Consider the following 18,442-nt stretch of genomic DNA (forward strand, 5'->3'; position numbering starts at 1 on the left):
GCACCCATGAAAGTCAATGGAAAAGCCGCGAAAACGCCACGAAAACGCGGCAACAAACGCCGCGAAAAATGCGGGAAAAACGCGGCGTTTTTCACGCACGAAAATCGCAAACGCCAATGGGTGGGCGCCCTTAGAACGCTATGACTGTAATAGCCTGCATAGCCCGAGATGAAAAAAAAATTTTAGTGCAAAACTGCTCCCAGTAGCCACAACAGTAATGCACACGGTCAGATGTGGCCCTAAGAAGGACCGTTGGGCTTCTTGAGGACAGGATCCTACACTAACACTATCCCTGAATAAGCAGCAGCACTTTTCTTATGCTCTCCCAGTGTGTGTCTGAGGCGAGCCGTGGGCGGGACCGCTTTAAGTACTCGACGGTCACTTGATCTCGCCAGCCACTCACTGCAGGGGGGTAGGATACGGCTGGCACGTCACAGGAGGAAGTGGTAATGCCTTCCCTGCATGTGTATTGGCTAGAAAATGGCACTAAACATGCAGGGAAGGCAATAGAATTGACTCGAGTACCGCGTGGTGCTCGTTTCGAGTAGCGAGCATCTTGAACACCCTGATGCTCGAATGAGCATCAAGCTCCGACGAGTGTGCTCGCTCATCTCTAATATCAAAGTAACAACTTCATTTTAAAAAGAAAAAAAAAAACAATACAGATGATTTGCTGTATGCCTAAAGTACATGGACTAATTCTCCTCTAGACTACATCGAAGAGCAGAGATCATAAACTTGTGGGGACTGAAGTGATCACTACAGAGCTGGGACAAACAACTAATGCGGCACCTACGGTACTTAGCGGGAGTCACCTGCCAGTCAGGAACGCGAGTTGCTCCTCTGTTAACTCCACTGGCCTCTGATCATCAGAGGGAGACCTCCTGGATCCAGCCGCCTGGAAAGCCCAGAGATGCAGTGGGTTGCTACAGGACTGGACCATTCCGCAGAGATGTGCGGCCTCATGGGCCTCACAAATTGCACCACAACTGTCCCGGTCACCAATCCTGGAGAATAGAATGCTCAAGCAACTTGGGTCTGAGCAGGATAGCAGGGAAATCTTGAGCGGTGCATGAAGCTTCCCAGCCACACGACCGTTCTCTTTAGCCAGCACGTGCTGTCAGTACCATTATAATACACTTGACATTTTATGATATGGTGTAGAAAATACATAAGGAAACATTAATAAACATTTTGTCGGGAAGGCACTGCTTTGAACTGAAAGCTTATTTCAAAGAAATACTAAATCACAATGTTGTACTGTGAAATAGAATGTGACAGCTTAAGAGAAACTGTGAACATCTCTTTCCGACAATTCTAGAGAATGTGTGTAGAATGGATCCCCGCTGAAGTGACAGAGGATAATTCAATAATGTATATTAAAGGGGTTGTCTCGCGCCGAAACGGGTTTTTTTTTTTTTTGCATAGGCCCCCATTCGGCGCAGGACAAACCCAAGGGATGTGTTAAAAATAAATCAATAAAAAATATTACTTACCCGAATCCCCGCTCTGCGACTTCTTCCTTCTTCCTACTTTTTCCTTCTCCAAGATGGCCGCCGGGATCTTCACCCACGATGCACCGCGGGTCTTCTCCCAAGGTGCACCGTGGGCTCTGTGCGGTCCATTGCCGATTCCAGCCTCCTGATTGGCTGGAATCGGCACACGTGACGGGGCGGGGCTACGTGATGATGCGTAGAAGGGGGCGGAGCCAGAACGCCGCTCGTGCCCGGACTGAAGAGAAGGAGAAGACCCTTCTGCGCAAGCGCGTCTAAAAAAGCAAGAAGACCCTGAAATTAGACAGAGCCATGGAGATGAGGACGCCAGCAACGGAGCAGGTAAGTGAATAACTTCTGTATGGCTCATATTTAATGCACGATGTATATTACAAAGTGCATTAATATGGCCATACAGAAGTGCTGAACCCCACTTGCTTTCGCGAGACAACCCCTTTAAAATGTGTAGCATAAGCATTAACCTAATACATAGGTTAGCTACAATCGTGCTGCAGATGTGAAAATATACAAAGGAGAGAGTGAAAATTGTAAAATTTAAAACAAAACTTTTAGTAGAATGTAAAGTATATAATACCTCAAGAAGTGATGATAATCAAAATTCCAGCACGCAATAAATAAATATTGATCACAGTCACATGCATAACTCCATATCACATGTATATAAAAGATTATCCATATGAAATTCATGTATGGCAATCTGGCTTCAGTAGTAATTATGAAATTACAGACGCACCGATACCAAATATGTATTTTTATTTTATTTAGATGTTTTAATTATAGATATGGCAAAAGGGTGTGATTTAAACTTTTATTACTTTTTTTTTTAATTAAAAAAAACTTTGTTTTTTTTAACTTTACTATGAGATACTTTGTCAAATGCTTTACTAAAGACACGATATACTATATCTGCCACAATTTCTTTATTAACCCAGTCGGTGATTCTGTTATAGAAGGAAATTAGATTTGTATGGCATTTTATCCAAGTACTTGCATACACGCTGTTTCTTTTGCTTTTGACATACCCTCAAAATTCTCTTATATTGCTTTTGGTCTCTGTTGCAAGCCTCAATTCATTATTAGCTTTTCTGACACTTGCCCTATAGTTTCTGCAGACCGCATTATATTCTTCTTTTGATATTCCCTCTCTTTCCATTTGATAAACATATTTTTCTTCGTTTTTAAAATGTGTGCAAGTTTTGTGTTCATCTATCCTGGTCTCTTTAACCCCTTCCCGCGCCAGCATGTACATTTACGTCCAGGAGCGTCGGGGTATGTATGCAGAGAGGTCGCGGGGCGACCTCTCTCCATACAGCGCGGGCGTCAGCTGTTTACTACAGCTGACACCTGCGGGCAATAGCCACGATCGGCCAATTGCAGCTATTAACCCTTGAAATGCCGCTGTCACTTCTGACAGTGGCATTTAAAACCTCCGAACAATGTTCGGGGGTCCCGTACGGCCTTCTGAAATGCCCCAGGGCTGCTTTTCAGAGACTGCCTATCAAGCCATCCCCGTGGGGTGTCTTGATGGGCTGCCTGTCAGAATGCAGTATTATGCAATGCTAAAGCATTACATCATACTGCAGGAGCGATCAAAGTATCGCATATTGTAGTCCCTCAGGGGGACTTAAAAGTAAAGTAAAAAAAAGACCAATAAAGTTTTTTTAATAAAAAAAAAGTAATAAAAGTTTAAATCACACCCTTTTGCCATATCTATAATTAAAACATCTAAATAAAAAAAAAATACATATTTGGTATCGGCGCGTCCGTAAAAGTCTGATCTATCAAAGTAGCGCATTATTTACCCCGCACGGTGAACGTCGTCTGAAAAAAAAAATAAAGAACACCAGAAATGCTCTTGAAATAATAATAATAATAATTAGAGATGAGCGAGCACCAAAATGCTCGGGTGCTCGTTACTCGGAACGAACTTTTCGCGATGCTCGAGGGTTCGTTTCGAATAACGAACCCTATTGAAGTCAATGGGCGACCCGAGCATTTTTGTATTTCGCCGATGCTCGCTAAGGTTTCCTTGTGTGAAAATCTGGGCAATTCAAGAAAGTGATGGGAACGACACAGCAATGGACAGGGCAGGCGAGGGGCTACATGTTGGGCTGCATCTCAAGTTCACAGGTCCCACTATTAAGCCACAATAGCGGCAAGAGTGGGCCCCCCCCCTCCCAAAAACTTTTACTTCTGAAAAGCCCTCATTAGCAATGCATACCTTAGCTAAGCACCACACTACCTCCAACAAAGCACAATCACTGCCTGCATGACACTCCACTGCCACTTCTCCTGGGTTACATGCTGACCAACCGCCCCCCCCTCCCCCCCACAGCGCACACCAAAGTGTCCCTGCGCAGCCTTCAGCTGCCCTCATGCCACGCCACACTCATGTCTATTTAGAAGTGCGTCTGCCATGAGGAGGAACCGCAGGCACACACTGCAGAGGGTTGGCACGGCTAGGCAGCGACCCTCTTTAAAAGTGGCGGGGCGATAGCCCACAATGCTGTACAGAAGCAATGAGAAATAGAATCCTGTGCCACCGCCATCAGGAGCTGCACTCGTGGGCATAGCAATGGGGAACCTATGTGCCACACACTATTCATTCTGTCAAGGTGTCTGCATGCCCCAGTCAGACCGCGGTTTTTAATTCATAGACACAGGCAGGTACAACTCCCTATTGTGAAGTCCCTGTGGACCGACAGCATGGGTGGCTCCCTGGAACCCACCGGCGGAACATAAAAATATCCCATTGCATTGCCCATCACAGCTGAGGTAGTAATGTCATGTTTAATGCAGGTGGGCTTCGGCCCACACTGCATGCCCCAGTCAGACTGGGGTTCTTTACAAGTGGAAACAGATGCATTTTTTAATTCCCTGTGGACCCACAGCATGGGTGGGTGCCAGGAAGCCACCGGTGGTACATAGAAATATCCCATTGCATTGCCCAACACAGCTGAGGTAGTAATGTCGTGCTTAATGCAGGTGGGCTTCGGCCCACACTGCATGCCCCAGTCAGACTGGGGTTCTTTACAAGTGAACAGATGTAGGTTAAACTCCGTGTGCACCTACAGCATGGGTGGCTCCCTGGAACCCACCGGCGGTACATAAAATTATCCCATTGCAGTGCCCATCACAGCTGAGGTAGTAATGTCATGTTTAATGCAGGTGGGCTTCGGCCCACACTGCATGCCCCAGTCAGACTGGGGTTCTTTACAAGTGGACAGATGTAGGTTAAACTCCGTGTGCACCTACAGCATGGGTGGCTCCCTGGAACCCACCGGCGGTACATAAAAATATCCCATTGCATTGCCCAACACAGCGGATGTAACATCAGCTGTAATGCAGGTGGGCTAAAAATTCATTTGATTACACTGTAGGCGAGGGCCCACAAAAATTGCTGTATCAACAGTACTAATGTACATCCAAAACATTGGCCATGGCCAACCAAGAGGGCAGGTGAAACCCATTAATCGCTTTGGTTAATGTGGCTTAAGTGGTAACTAGGCCTGGAGGCAGCCCAGTTTAACGAAAAATTGGTTCAAGTTAAAGTTTCAACGCTTTTAAGAGCATTGAAACATATAAAAATTGTTTAGAAAAATTATATGAGTGAGCCTTGTGGCCCTAAGAAAAATTGCCCGTTCAGCGTGATTACGTGAGGTTTCAGGAGGAGGAGCAGGAGGAGGAGGAGGAATATTAGACACAGATTGATGAAGCAGAAATGTCCCCGTTTTGGATGGTGAGAGAGAACGTAGCTTCCATCCGCGGGTGCAGCCTACGTATTGCTTACGTATCGCTGCTGTCCGCTGGTGGAGAAGAGAAGTCTGGGGAAATCCAGGCTTTGTTCATCTTGATGAGTGTAAGCCTGTCGGTTGACAGGTGGGTACGCTTATCCATGATGATTCCCCCAGCCACACTAAACACACTCTCTGACAAGACGCTAGCCGCAGGACAAGCAAGCACCTCCAGGGCATACAGCGCGAGTTCAGGCCACGTGTCCAGCTTCGACACCCAGTAGTTGTAGGGGGCAGAGGCGTCACGGAGGACGGTCGTGCGATCGGCTACGTACTCCCTCACCATCCTTTTACAGTGCTCCCGCCGACTCAGCCTTGACTGGGGAGCGGTGACACAGTCTTGCTGGGGAGCCATAATGCTGGCAAAGGCCTTGGAGAATGTTCCCCTGCCTGCGCTGTACATGCTGCCTGATCTCTGCGCCTCCCCTGCTACCTGGCCCTCGGAACTGCGCCTTCTGCCACTAGCGCTGTCGAATGGGAAGTTTACCATCAGTTTGTCCACCAGCGCCCTGTGGTATAGCATCACTCTCGAACCCCTTTCCTCTTCGGGAATCAGAGTGGAAAAGTTCTCCTTATACCGTGGGTCGAGCAATGTGTACACCCAGTAATCTGTAGTGGCCAGAATGCGCGTAACGCGAGGGTCACGAGAAAGGCATCCTAACATGAAGTCCGCCATGTGTGCCAGAGTACCTGTACGCAACACATGGCTGTCCTCACTAGGAAGATCACTTTCAGGATCCTCCTCCTCCTCCTCTTCCTCCTCCTCAGGCCATACACGCTGAAAGGATGACAGCCCAGCAGCATCTGTACCCTCAGCAGTGGGCCAAGCTGTCTCCTCCCCCTCCTCCTCATCCTCCTCATGCTCCTCCTCCTCCTCCTCAACGCGCTGAGATATAGACAGGCGGGTGCTCTGACTATCCAGCGACATACTGTCTTCCCCCGGCTCTGTTTCCGAGCGCAAAGCGTCTGCCTTTATGCTTTGCAGGGAACTTCTCAAGATGCATAGCAGAGGAATGGTGACGCTAATGATTGCAGCATCGCCGCTCACCACCTGGGTAGACTCCTCAAATGTTCCAAGGACCTGACAGATGGCTGCCAACCAGGGCCACTCTTCTGTAAATAATTGAGGAGGCTGACTCCCACTGCGCCGCGCAAGTTGGAGTTGGTATTCCACTATAGCTCTACGCTGCTCATAGAGTCTGGCCAACATGTGGAGCGTAGAGTTCCACTGTGTGGGCACGTCGCACAGCAGTCGGTGCACTGGCAGATTAAACCTATGTTGCAGTGTCCGCAGGGTGGCAGCGTGCGTGTGGGATTTGCGGAAATGTGCGCAGAGCTGGCGCACCTTTCCGAGCAGGTATGACAAGTGGGGGTAGCTTTTCAGACAGCGCTGAACCACCAAATTAAAGACATGGGCCAGGCATGGCACGTGCGTGAGGCTGCCGAGCTGCAGAGCCGCCACCAGCTTACGGCCGTTGTCACACACGACCATGCCCGGTTGGAGGCTCAGCGGCGCAAGCCAGCAGTCGGTCTGCTCTGTCAGACCCTGCAGCAGTTCGTGGGCCGTGTGCCTCTTCTCTCCTAAGCTGAGTAGTTTCAGCACAGCCTGCTGACGCTTGCCCACCGCTGTGCTGCCATGCCGCGTGACACCGACTGCTGGCGACGTACTGCTGACACATCTTGATTGCGAGACAGAGGTTGCGTTGGAGGAGGAGGAGGAAGGTGCTTTAGTGGAGGAAGCATACACTGCCGCAGATACCACCACCGAGCTGTGGCCCGCAATTCTGGGGGTGGGTAGGACGTGAGCGGTCCCAGGCTCTGACTCTGTCCCAGCCTCCACTAAATTCACCCAATGTGCCGTCAGGGAGATATAGTGGCACTGCCCGCCTGTGCTTGTCCACGTGTCCGTTGTTAAGTGGACCTTGGCAGTAACCGCGTTGGTGAGGGCGCGTACAATGTTGCGGGAGACGTGGTCGTGCAGGGCTGGGACGGCACATCGGGAAAAGTAGTGGCGACTGGGAACCGAGTAGCGCGGGGCAGCCGCCGCCATCATGCTTTTGAAAGCCTCCGTTTCCACAAGCCTATACGGCAGCATCTGTAGGCTGATCAATTTTGCAATGTGCACGTTTAACGCTTGAGCGTGCGGGTGTGTGGCGTCGTACTTGCGCTTGCGCTCAAACTGTGGCACTAGCGACGTCTGGACGCTGCGCTGAGAGCCATTGCTGGATGGGGCCGAGGACAGCGGAGGTGATGGTGTGGGTGCAGGCCAGGAGACGGTAGTGCCTGTGTCCTCAGAGGGGGGTTGGATCTCAGTGGCAGGTTGGGGCACAGGGAGAGAGGCAGTGGTGCAAACCGGAGGCGGTGAACGGGCATCGTCCCACCTTGTGGGGTGCTTGGCCATCATTATATTCCTGCGCATGCTGTTGGTGGTGCCTCCCCAGCTGATCTTGGCGCGACAAAGGTTGCACACCACTGTTCGTCGGTCGTCAGGCGTCTCTGTGAAAAACTGCCACACCGTAGAGCACCTTGACCTGTGCAGGGTGGCATGGCGCGAGGGGGCGCTTTGGGAAACAGTTGGTGGATTATTCGGTCTGGCCCTGCCTCTACCCCTGGCCACCGCACTGGCTCGGCCTGTGCCCACACCCTCACTTGGCCCTCCGCGTCCTCGGCCGCGTCCACATCCTCTAGGCCTACCCCTACCCCTCAGCATGCTGTATTACCAGTGATTTGATTTCCCAGGCAGGAAAGACAATGGCGCAAGCCTGCAGTAAACCGTAGCTGGTTGCGTCTGATTTTTGTACGTTCTCCACGCAGCACACACGTACACGGAGACCTTAGGACTGACACAGGCAGGCCAAATATAATTTTTTGTCCTTTTTAGCAAAGGGAAGACCCCACTGCGTATATTCAATGAACAAGAAGTTTAATATCTGTGGTGTGGCCCTCAAAAAGTGTCACACAACTATAGTGTAGCAGAGTTATTAACTCTAGCAGAGCAGGTATTTGCCAGTCAGGAAAGACAATGGCGCAAGCCTGCAGTAAACCGTAGCTGGTTGCGTCTGATTTTTGTACGTTCTCCACGCAGCACACACATACACGGAGACCTTAGGACTGACACAGGCAGGCCAAATATAATTAATTGAATTCGCTTTTTTGCAAAGGGAGGGCCCCACTGCAGATATTCAATGAACAATACGTTTAATAACTGTGGTGTGGCCCTGAAAAAGTGTCACACAACTTTAGTGTAGCAGAGTTATTAACTCTGGCAGAGCAGGTATTTGCCAGTCAGGAAAGACAATGGCGCAAGCCTGCAGTAAACCGTAGCTGGTTGCGTCTGATTTTTGTACGTTGTCCACGCAGCACACACGTACACGGAGACCTTAGGACTGACACAGGCAGGCCAAATACAATTTCTTTTTCTTTTTTGCAAAGGGAAGGACCCACTGCGTATATTCAATGAACAATAACTTTTAGAACTGTAGTGTGGCCCTGAAAAAGTGTCACACAACTTTAGTGTAGCAGAGTTATTAACTCTAGCAGAGCAGGTATATGCCAGTCAGGAAAGACAATGGCGCAAGCCTGCAGTAAACCGTAGCTGGTTGCGTCTGATTTTTGTACGTTGTCCACGCAGCACACACGTACACGGAGACCTTAGGACTGACACAGGCAGGCCAAATATAATTTCTTTTCCTTTTTTGCAAAGGGAAGGACCCACTGCGTATATTCAATGAACAATAACTGTGTTGTGGCCCTGCCTACACAATTCTGTCCCTGTAGTATCAATGGAGGGTGCAATGCTCTGCACAGACGATTTTTAGAAAAAAAAAAAATGCAACACTGCTAACAGCAGCCAGAACAGTACTGCACACGGTTAAATTTGGCCCTAGAAAGGACCGTTGAGGTTCTTGAAGGCTACACTCACTCCTAACACTCTCCCTGCCTAAGCACCACTTCTGTCCCTAATACCGGGTGCAATGCTCTGCACTGCCGATTTTGAGGAAAAAAAAAAAAAAACACTGCTAGCAGCAGCCTGCACACAGGTAGATGTGGCCCTAAGAAGGACCTTTGGGGTTCTTGAAGCCTACACTGACTCCTAACGCTCTCCCTACAGCAGCACCAGCACGATAGTACTTTCCCTCAGCTAACTCACAAGGCATGTGTGGCGAGCCGCGGGAGGGGCCGACTTTTATACTCGGGTGACATCTGATCGCCCCAGCCACTCACAGCAGGGGGGTGGTATAGGGCTTGAACGTCACAGGGGGAAGTTGTAATGCCTTCCCTGTCTTTCAATTGGCCAGAAAAGCGCGCTAACGTCTCAGAGAGGAAACTGAAAGTAACCGGAACACCGCGTGGTGCTCGTTAAGAGTAACGAGCATCCCGAACACCCTAATATTCGCACGAATATCAAGCTCGGACGAGTACGTTCGCTCATCTCTAATAATAATAGAAAAAAATGCAATGTCTTTGAAAAGAAAAAAAAAAAAAAAAGTAGTATAGTAAAAAAAAAAAAAAAAAAAACTATACAAGTTTGGTATCTTCCCAGACTGAAATCCTTTTATACACTAAAACTTAACCTTTAATAAAGTTTAGATAAAATCAAATAATATCCACAAAACAAGGGCCTCATAAAGAGAACGTATAGAAATTAATAAAAAATTATTTTACAGATGATTCATTGTGTTTGCTGCACCTCCATAAGTCTACTTGGCCAGGTTGCTTAGATGACCGGTTACAGTATTCCCCTCTATCTCAGAGGAGAGAATTCAAATACTACCCAGACTCTTTTGAAAATATGGTAATCGCAGATTTATTTGTCTGGTTTAGAGAAATGGTGGTGCGTACTGGTATCGGGGATCCAAGAAGTATAAAATGAAAACAGTAGTTGAGAAAATATACTTTTTGTCCAGGTTCTTTGTATTATAGAACACTCAGGGTCTATTGTAGAACACTCAGGCTCAAAAGATATAATTCTTTTCTAGGTTCTTTGTATTGTAGAGCACTCAGGCTCTATTACAGAATACTCAGGCTCGATGTGTTTCTACCGCTTTCGCGGTTCATCAGGAGCCATGCATAAATACAAATAGAACCTGATAAATAGAACCAGATAAGTTAGGATCCGACACTATAGGGTAGGCTCGGTTGGTAGTGTTGATAACCCCAGAGTGTACACCCAAAGTGTCTACAGGCAGATCTTTTGGTTAGTTATATATCTCAGCGTGATAGAGAAATAAATATGATTCCACGCTTCCAAAAGAGATATTTGTTGTCTGCTGAATGAAAAAATGACCATCTGTTAGAGTCAGCAGTGGCTATCTGGATTTGCAGATGTTAACTAATAAATACATCCGCAAGCCTGATGCCTAGCAAAAATAGGCTGCCAGAATCAATTAGAGGTTTTTTTTAAAAAGGTACATAACCCTGTTAAATCCGATTTGGTGTAAAAGTATATTTGCACCACCTGGATAGGTTTCTACACCCTAACCCCAAAGACTCTGTTGTTGCTAACTCAACCCTATATGTAGGTATTGGATAATGTCCTCTAGTACTACTAATGTGCTCGAGATCCAGTGCTAATCGCTGATATCACGGCTTAGGTAGGTTGTAAGAGAACCAAAACAACAAACAAGAAATCCAGCAGCAGCTCCAGCCTTAAGGCCTCCTTCCCACGAACAGATTTACGCCGCGTAAATCCGCGGCAAAAATCCGCTGCGTTGCACCCTGCTATTAGGTTCTATTGAACCTAATAGCACAATGCACACGATGCGTAATTCCACCGCGGAATTACGCACCGTGAAATCTCCCGTTCTCACCCGCAGCATGTTCTATTTGCCGCAGGTGTACGCGCTGACGGCTTCCATTGCAGTCAATGGAAGCCGTCCGTTCACGCTATCTCCCGCTGTAACCAGCGGAAGATAGCGTGAAAAAACGCTTCCCCGCCTACCGCCGCGCGTCATATGACGCGGCCGGCGCGCCACATGACGCGGCCGGCCCGTCACGTGACACGGCCGGCCGCGTCATGTGACGCGGTGGGCTTGTCACATGACGCGACGGCGGTGGGCGGGGAAGCGTCTTCACGCTATCTTCCGCTGGTAAGTATGGGGTCTCTGGGGGGCGCCGTGACGGGCTTCACTGCGTAATATTACGCGGCGGAGCCCGTCACGCTCGTGGGAAGGAGGCCTTAAGGTAGGCTGGAGGCATCTGACCTGAATCAGCAGGTTGCTTCCTTATAAAGCCCTGTGTGGGCACTCCCACTAGAAGGTGTGTACCCTCTGTACCAATCAGTGGATCTCAATGTTTCCCTATGGGCCGTCTTTATCATCTAGAGAATTATCAATACACAACTTTATAAAGCATCCGAACAACCCCTTCGGGGAGATTACATGGCTCTCACCCGTTTCCCGATGTGCGATTACTTGTTATATTGCTTGATCGTCTAATATCCTAGTTGCTTGGGCGCCCCTAGGCCCGATGCGGTCATGGGAGTAGTATCACCTGACCCGCTGCGTCATAGTGTGTCGGCCATAGGGCCCGCCCCCTACATACTAGTATGTCGTTGTGTCGGAATAAGGGCTACGCCCCCCTGCTGCCGATGGAGACGCCCAGTCACATGGGTCATCGCGTCATTACCCGGAGTCACGTGATTGAACATGTCACCCGCGGGTGGCATATTAGCACTAACTGCTTAGGTTAAGCAGCGCTGCTGATTAGAGCCACCTGATTGGCTCTTTGGCACCACGTGACTACACAGCGTGCACGCGCATTGCCTTCAGCAGCCGTGCACTACACACTACAGTTAAGCAGACGTGCACTACACACTACACTTAAGCAGCATGGGGTTAGGTTTAGGGTTAGGCTTAGGGTTTAGGTGTAGGGTTAGTTTGAGGGTTTAGGGTTAGGTTTAGGGTTAAAGGGGTTGTCCGGCCATAAACATCAGGTCTCATTACTTCTGTTTGCCCAATACAATGCACTTTGTAATATACATTGTGCATTGTAAATTAGGCAAACAGAAGTTATTCACTTACCTCTTGGCTGCCCCCCCCTGTGTTGCTCCTCGGTTGCCATGGTTCCTGGTTCCGACAAGTCTCTTCTCCTCTTCTTGTCGGGACGACCGGGGACGCGCCTCTCCAGCACAGCTCTGCGCATGTGCAGAAGTTCAGCCTGGGAAGCTCAGTTCTGCCAGAGGAGGCGTGGCTGCTGGCTCTTCAACTCCTAGGTAAGAATGAGAGGAGGGGCGGGCTCTCGTGGGGGGGGGGGGGGGGGAGGAGGGAGGGAGGGGGGAGGATGGATGGATGAATGGATGGATGTGTGCAAGTGGCTGTCAGAGGTCCGGGGGGGGGGGGAGGAGGGGGGGCAGCGGCAGTGATGTATGTCTGTGCAATGTCAGGATGGATGGATGGATGTGTGCAAGTGGCTGTCAGAAGTCCCGGGGGGGGGGGGGGGGGGGGCGATGGATGGATGTGTGCAAGTGACAGCCACTTGCACACATCCATCCATCCTCCCCCCCCCCCCCCCCCCCCTCCGCCTGGACCTCTGACAGCCACTTGCACACATCCATCCATCCATCCTGACATTGCACAGACACACATCACTGCCGCTGCCCCCCCTCCCCCCACCCCCCGGACCTCTGACAGCCACTTGCACACATCCATCCATACAGTGATGTATGTCTGTGCAATGTCAGGATGGATGGATGGATGTGTGCAAGTGGCTGTCACTTGCACACATCCATCGCCCCCCCCCCCCCGGACTTCTGACAGCCACTTGCACACATCCATCCATCCATCCTGACATTGCACAGACATACATCACTGCCGCTCGCTCCCCTCCCCTCCCCTCCCCCCTCCTGACATGAGTGTATAACTCAGTCTCCCCTGGCCACACCCCCTCTGATTATAGTATGCAGCAGGGGGCGGGGCCTGGGCGGGGAGAGACTGTAGAGCAGTTCAATAGAGGTGGGCGTGTCGTGGGCGGGGCTAGGACGTGAGCTGAGGGAGGCCATGAAATTTTGCCTGTTCATGTCTCTTACTACCATCGGGAGGCATATTAGTAGTTTACGCTTCAGTTATTCCTGCTGCCGATTCCAGCCAATGAGGTGGCTGGAATCGGCACCATGTGACTTCCCATTGTGCACGAGCAGTACAGTTCAGCTGCCGTGCACGATGAGAGCTGTGCCCGCGCCTCACGTGACCGGTGACGTCACAGATACTTGAATTTGCCCGCGAATTCCGAGCGCTGGCATCTACAGAGGAAGCTGATGGTTGGAGCCTTTTATACTACTTTCAACGTGGGAGAGGAAGATTTCTGCGCTGTGTGGTGAGTACCTACCTGAGATTAATGCGCTGTGTGCTGTGTGGTGAGTACCTACCTGAGATTAATGCGCTGTGCTGCTATGTGTGCTGAGTACCTACCTGAGATTTCTGCGCTGTGCTGCTATGTGTGCTGAGTACCTACCTGAGATTTCTGCGCTGTGCTGCTATGTGTGCTGAGTACCTACCTGAGATTGATGCGCTGTGTGGTGAGTACCTACCTGAGATTGATGCGCTGTGTGCTGAGTACCTACCTGAGATTAATGCGCTGTGTGTGCTGAGTACCTACCTGAGATTTATGCGCTGTGCGCTACGTGTGGTGAGTACCTACCTGAGATTAATGCGCTGTGTGGTGAGTACCTACCTGAGATTGATGCGCTGTGTGGTGAGTACCTACCTGAGATTGATGCGCTGTGTGGTGAGTACCTACCTGAGATTGATGCGCTGTGTGGTGAGTACCTACCTGAGATTGATGCGCTGTGTGGTGAGTACCTACCTGAGATTGATGCGCTGTGTGCTGAGTACCTACCTGAGATTGATGCGCTGTGTGGTGAGTACCTACCTGAGATTGATGCGCTGTGTGCTGAGTACCTACCTGAGATTAATGCGCTGTGTGTGCTGAGTACCTACCTGAGATTTATGCGCTGTGCGCTACGTGTGGTGAGTACCTACCTGAGATTAATGCGCTGTGTGGTGAGTACCTACCTGAGATTGATGCGCTGTGTGGTGAGTACCTACCTGAGATTGATGCGCTGTGTGGTGAGTACCTACCTGAGATTGATGCGCTGTGTGGTGAGTACCTACCTGAGATTGATGCGCTGTGTGGTGAGTACCTACCTGAGATTGATGCGCTGTGTGGTGAGTACCTACCTGAGATTGATGCGCTGTGTGCTGAGTACCTACCTGAGATTAATGCGCTGTGTGTGGTGAGTACCTACCTGAGATTTATGCGCTGTGCGCTACGTGTGGTGAGTACCTACCTGAGATTAATGCGCTGTGTGGTGAGTACCTACCTGAGATTGATGCGCTGTGTGGTGAGTACCTACCTGAGATTGATGCGCTGTGTGGTGAGTACCTACCTGAGATTGATGCGCTGTGTGGTGAGTACCTACCTGAGATTACTGCGCTGTGTGTGGTGAGTACCTACCTGAGATTTATGCGCTGTGCGCTACGTGTGGTGAGTACCTACCTGAGATTGATGCGCTGTGTGGTGAGTACCTACCTGAGATTTCTGCGCTGTGTGTGGTGAGTACCTACCTGAGATTTATGCGCTGTGCGCTACGTGTGCTGAGTACCTACCTGAGATTGATGCGCTGTGTGCTGAGTACCTACCTGAGATTTATGCGCTGTGCGCTGAGTACCTACCTGAGATTAATGCGCTGTGTGCTGTGTGGTGAGTACCTACCTGAGATTAATGCGCTGTGCTGCTATGTGTGCTGAGTACCTACCTGAGATTTCTGCGCTGTGCTGCTATGTGTGCTGAGTACCTACCTGAGATTGATGCGCTGTGTGGTGAGTACCTACCTGAGATTGATGCGCTGTGTGGTGAGTAACTACCTGAGATTTATGCGCTGTGCGCTACGTGTGGTGAGTACCTACCTGAGATTAATGCGCTGTGTGGTGAGTACCTACCTGAGATTGATGCGCTGTGTGGTGAGTACCTACCTGAGATTTCTGCGCTGTGTGTGGTGAGTACCTACCTGAGATTTATGCGCTGTGTGGTGAGTACCTACCTGAGATTAATGCGCTGTGTGGTGAGTACCTACCTGAGATTGATGCGCTGTGTGGTGAGTACCTACCTGAGATTTCTGCGCTGTGTGTGGTGAGTACCTACCTGAGATTTATGCGCTGTGCGCTACGTGTGCTGAGTACCTACCTGAGATTGATGCGCTGTGTGCTGAGTACCTACCTGAGATTGATGCGCTGTGTGCTGAGTACCTACCTGAGATTGATGCGCTGTGTGCTGAGTACCTACCTGAGATTGATGCGCTGTGTGGTACGTGTGGTGAGTACCTACCTGAGATTTGCGCGACGCCACCTGACGAAACCTGTCTTTTTTGGCAGATTTGTGCGCTACGTGTGGAGACGCGGCCACCCGAGATTTGTGAGCTTTTTTGCAAACTTACGTGTGGAGATGATCCTGACGTTTGGACGCGTTTTGAGAAGAATTTCGCTTCGCTTGCACACAAGCTGACATAACTCGTCGAGGTAAGATGCTGCATCTGCTAAAATTTTCATTGCGTGCATCTGCTCATACGTGCTTATTTTGCGCATATTTGCAGGTTTTCGCTTGCATATGTATGTACGCGCGCGTGCATATATATAATATATAAAAATAAGATTCTTGATTCTTCTGACCAGGTTGGGGGAGTAGTGGTCAATGTAAGTGGGTGGAGCGGATCTAGGGATCAGTAATACTGGTGTGATGTGACTGTTAACCTGCTGATTTTTCGTTATTTCCTGCAGATCTGACGTCCTTGAGAATGGGAAGGCTGTCCGACAGTGAAGAGACCCTCGACGTTCAGCAATCTTGAACCCCTTCGTTTTATGGACTGCTTTTTGCCGGTGACTCACCTTTTTTTTGGGGGGGGGGGGGTATTTTTGGATAGACTAAGCTTTTATTTATTTTCTTGCAAACTTTTTTCTTTCTTCTTTACAGGTTATCTAAGGTATTTCAAGATTACCACACTGCGTTTGCTCACAATCATTGTTGAAGCAGCAGAGAGACTGGCGGTCCTAGATGTTGGCTCAGTAGGACGCTCCAAGATGTTGGCTCAGTAGGACGCTTTCAAGATGGGCATGTTTGCAAATCGAAGTGATTCTTACATTGTTTTTTCTGTGCCTTGTTGTACTTCGTTTAAGTGGTAACAATGGGCAGTCAGAAGTTGGGTATATTTATTAAAATTAATATTGACAGTTTTGAAGACATTGTAATTTTTTAACATTTGCAAATGTTATATCTCATATGTGCAGCATACTCTACAAATCCTTGCCAACATATATTTCCATCTGTTCACTTTATTCTGGACGCACATTTGCAAAAACATCCTTTGTTTGGAACCATTTTGGAGACATTCAAGTTGAACCTCATTTTGCTAAATCCTTTTTCCTCCACCGAGCCAAGATTGCAAAGGCTCGTGGGTGTCAGAATACATACCCCCTAAAATGACCCTATTTTACAAAGTACACCCCTTTGTGTTCACTGAGTGGTGTGAGGAGTATTTAGATCACACATTTTCAGGAATTAATGGAATTATGATAAAAAAAAATTATAATATGGCTTTATTTCGGCTAATGTGCTATTCTAAGTTTTTTTTTCCACCAAAAATCATCATTTTCATGTGCACTGACACCCCAAAATGGATACCCCTGTTTGTATTGTTTTCAGAAATGTACCCATTGTGGCCTTAATGATATGTTAGTATGTACAAATGGGACCCAAAATGTAATCCATGCAACTAACCCTGTGCTAAAGGGGGGGGGGGGGGGGGGGTCGACAGTGGCCCAACCTAAGCGTAGACATCGCCCAAATAAGAGGGCGGCCCAGCGGTCTTCGGAACTGGGCCATAGCTGATCCTAGGAGCCACAGAACAGGACACACGCATGGCATATAACAGAGACAGAACAGAATACACAGAGATAGAAAACACTGCATGCAGAAGCCAAAAATGCAACCACTACTAACAGATAGGCTGATTATAAAGAACAGGTATTACTTGACATTGTAGACAAAACGTGAAGCTAGCGGGCGAACTTCTAAGCTCCTGGTTATACCGCTAGTCCCTACACTAACCATGAGTCCAGGAGACCCGGACAATACTGCCCACTTGGCCTGTAGCAGCAGCCACAATGCATACTCGAGTATAGCCGATCCCAGTGTTAGCCGAGGTACCTAATATTACCCCTTGGCTTATACTCAAGTCAATAATTGACCCCAGGTTTTTGGGGTAAAAGTTGGTACCTTGGCTTATACTCAGGTCGGCTTAGACTGAAGTATATCTGATTACATACAAAAACCTAATGAAATAAGAGCAATCGTTGCATGCAAAGCATTAACCCTTTCCAATCCATTTATTTTTTCTCACCCATTCTCCCCAGCTCCAAATAAATTGGTTCTGGGGAGAATGGGTGAGAAAAAATACATTTTCCCTGCACCCTCCTGATCTGACAGAGTTCAGGAGGGTGCAGGGAGGGACCTGCTTACCTGTCCGGCGTCTTCCGTACTCTCCTTCTGCCTCCCGGCTCGGCGATCATGTGACTGCTGGGGGTCAGGTAACACCGGCGGTCACATGATCGCCGGCCAGAATCTATGCATTACATAGCGCTAAGTAATGTGTAAAGGAGAAGGCAGAAAGGATTAAAATCCCTTTCTGCCTTCTCCTCGGGGGTCCTCGATGAGGACCAGTGCAGGAGTGCATCTGCACCCGATGTGCCTGACGATCGGGTGCAGATCCACTCCTGCACTGCAGTGTGGGGCCTGCCCCGACATTGGAGCTGTGGAGGGAAATTATGATGTCGGGGCAGGGCCGACATTGGACTGGAAAGGGTTAACAGCGGGAATCTTGTCTCACCCATCCCCTCTGGCTGTGGGAGGCCAACTGTCATTAGCAACAGTCTTCAGCAGTAGATGGTGTGGGCTCAGATCTGTAGGATGCAAATGCAAGTCCATTCCAGAAAGCTGCTTCCTAACATATACATACATTCACGTGCTGCGGTGGCAAGGGGTTAAAAGGGTTCCCTGGGACTCCAGTACTGATGATCTATGCGCAGTGAAGTGGTGATCTGCCTCCCAGAATCCCTGCCAATCAGCTGATGACGAATGCGCATT

At 49.2% G+C, this 18,442-nt stretch overlaps 1 protein-coding gene and 1 long non-coding RNA gene across 2 annotated transcripts in view; both read left to right on the top strand.

Annotated features, from left to right (window-relative positions):
* The window catches only part of JADE2 (jade family PHD finger 2), a 1,098,400-nt gene that overhangs the window by 538,490 nt on the left and 541,468 nt on the right, over window positions 1–18,442 (top strand). The window lies entirely within an intron of this gene.
* Window positions 13,328–16,524, top strand: LOC136610562 (uncharacterized). The gene is made up of 4 exons (XR_010790106.1): window positions 13,328–13,621; window positions 15,679–15,822; window positions 16,081–16,179; window positions 16,274–16,524. It is a non-coding gene; the product is annotated as an uncharacterized lncRNA (long non-coding RNA).

This window comes from Eleutherodactylus coqui, chromosome 2 (genome assembly GCF_035609145.1).
Source record: "Eleutherodactylus coqui strain aEleCoq1 chromosome 2, aEleCoq1.hap1, whole genome shotgun sequence".
Classification (NCBI taxonomy): Eukaryota; Metazoa; Chordata; class Amphibia; order Anura; family Eleutherodactylidae; genus Eleutherodactylus; species Eleutherodactylus coqui.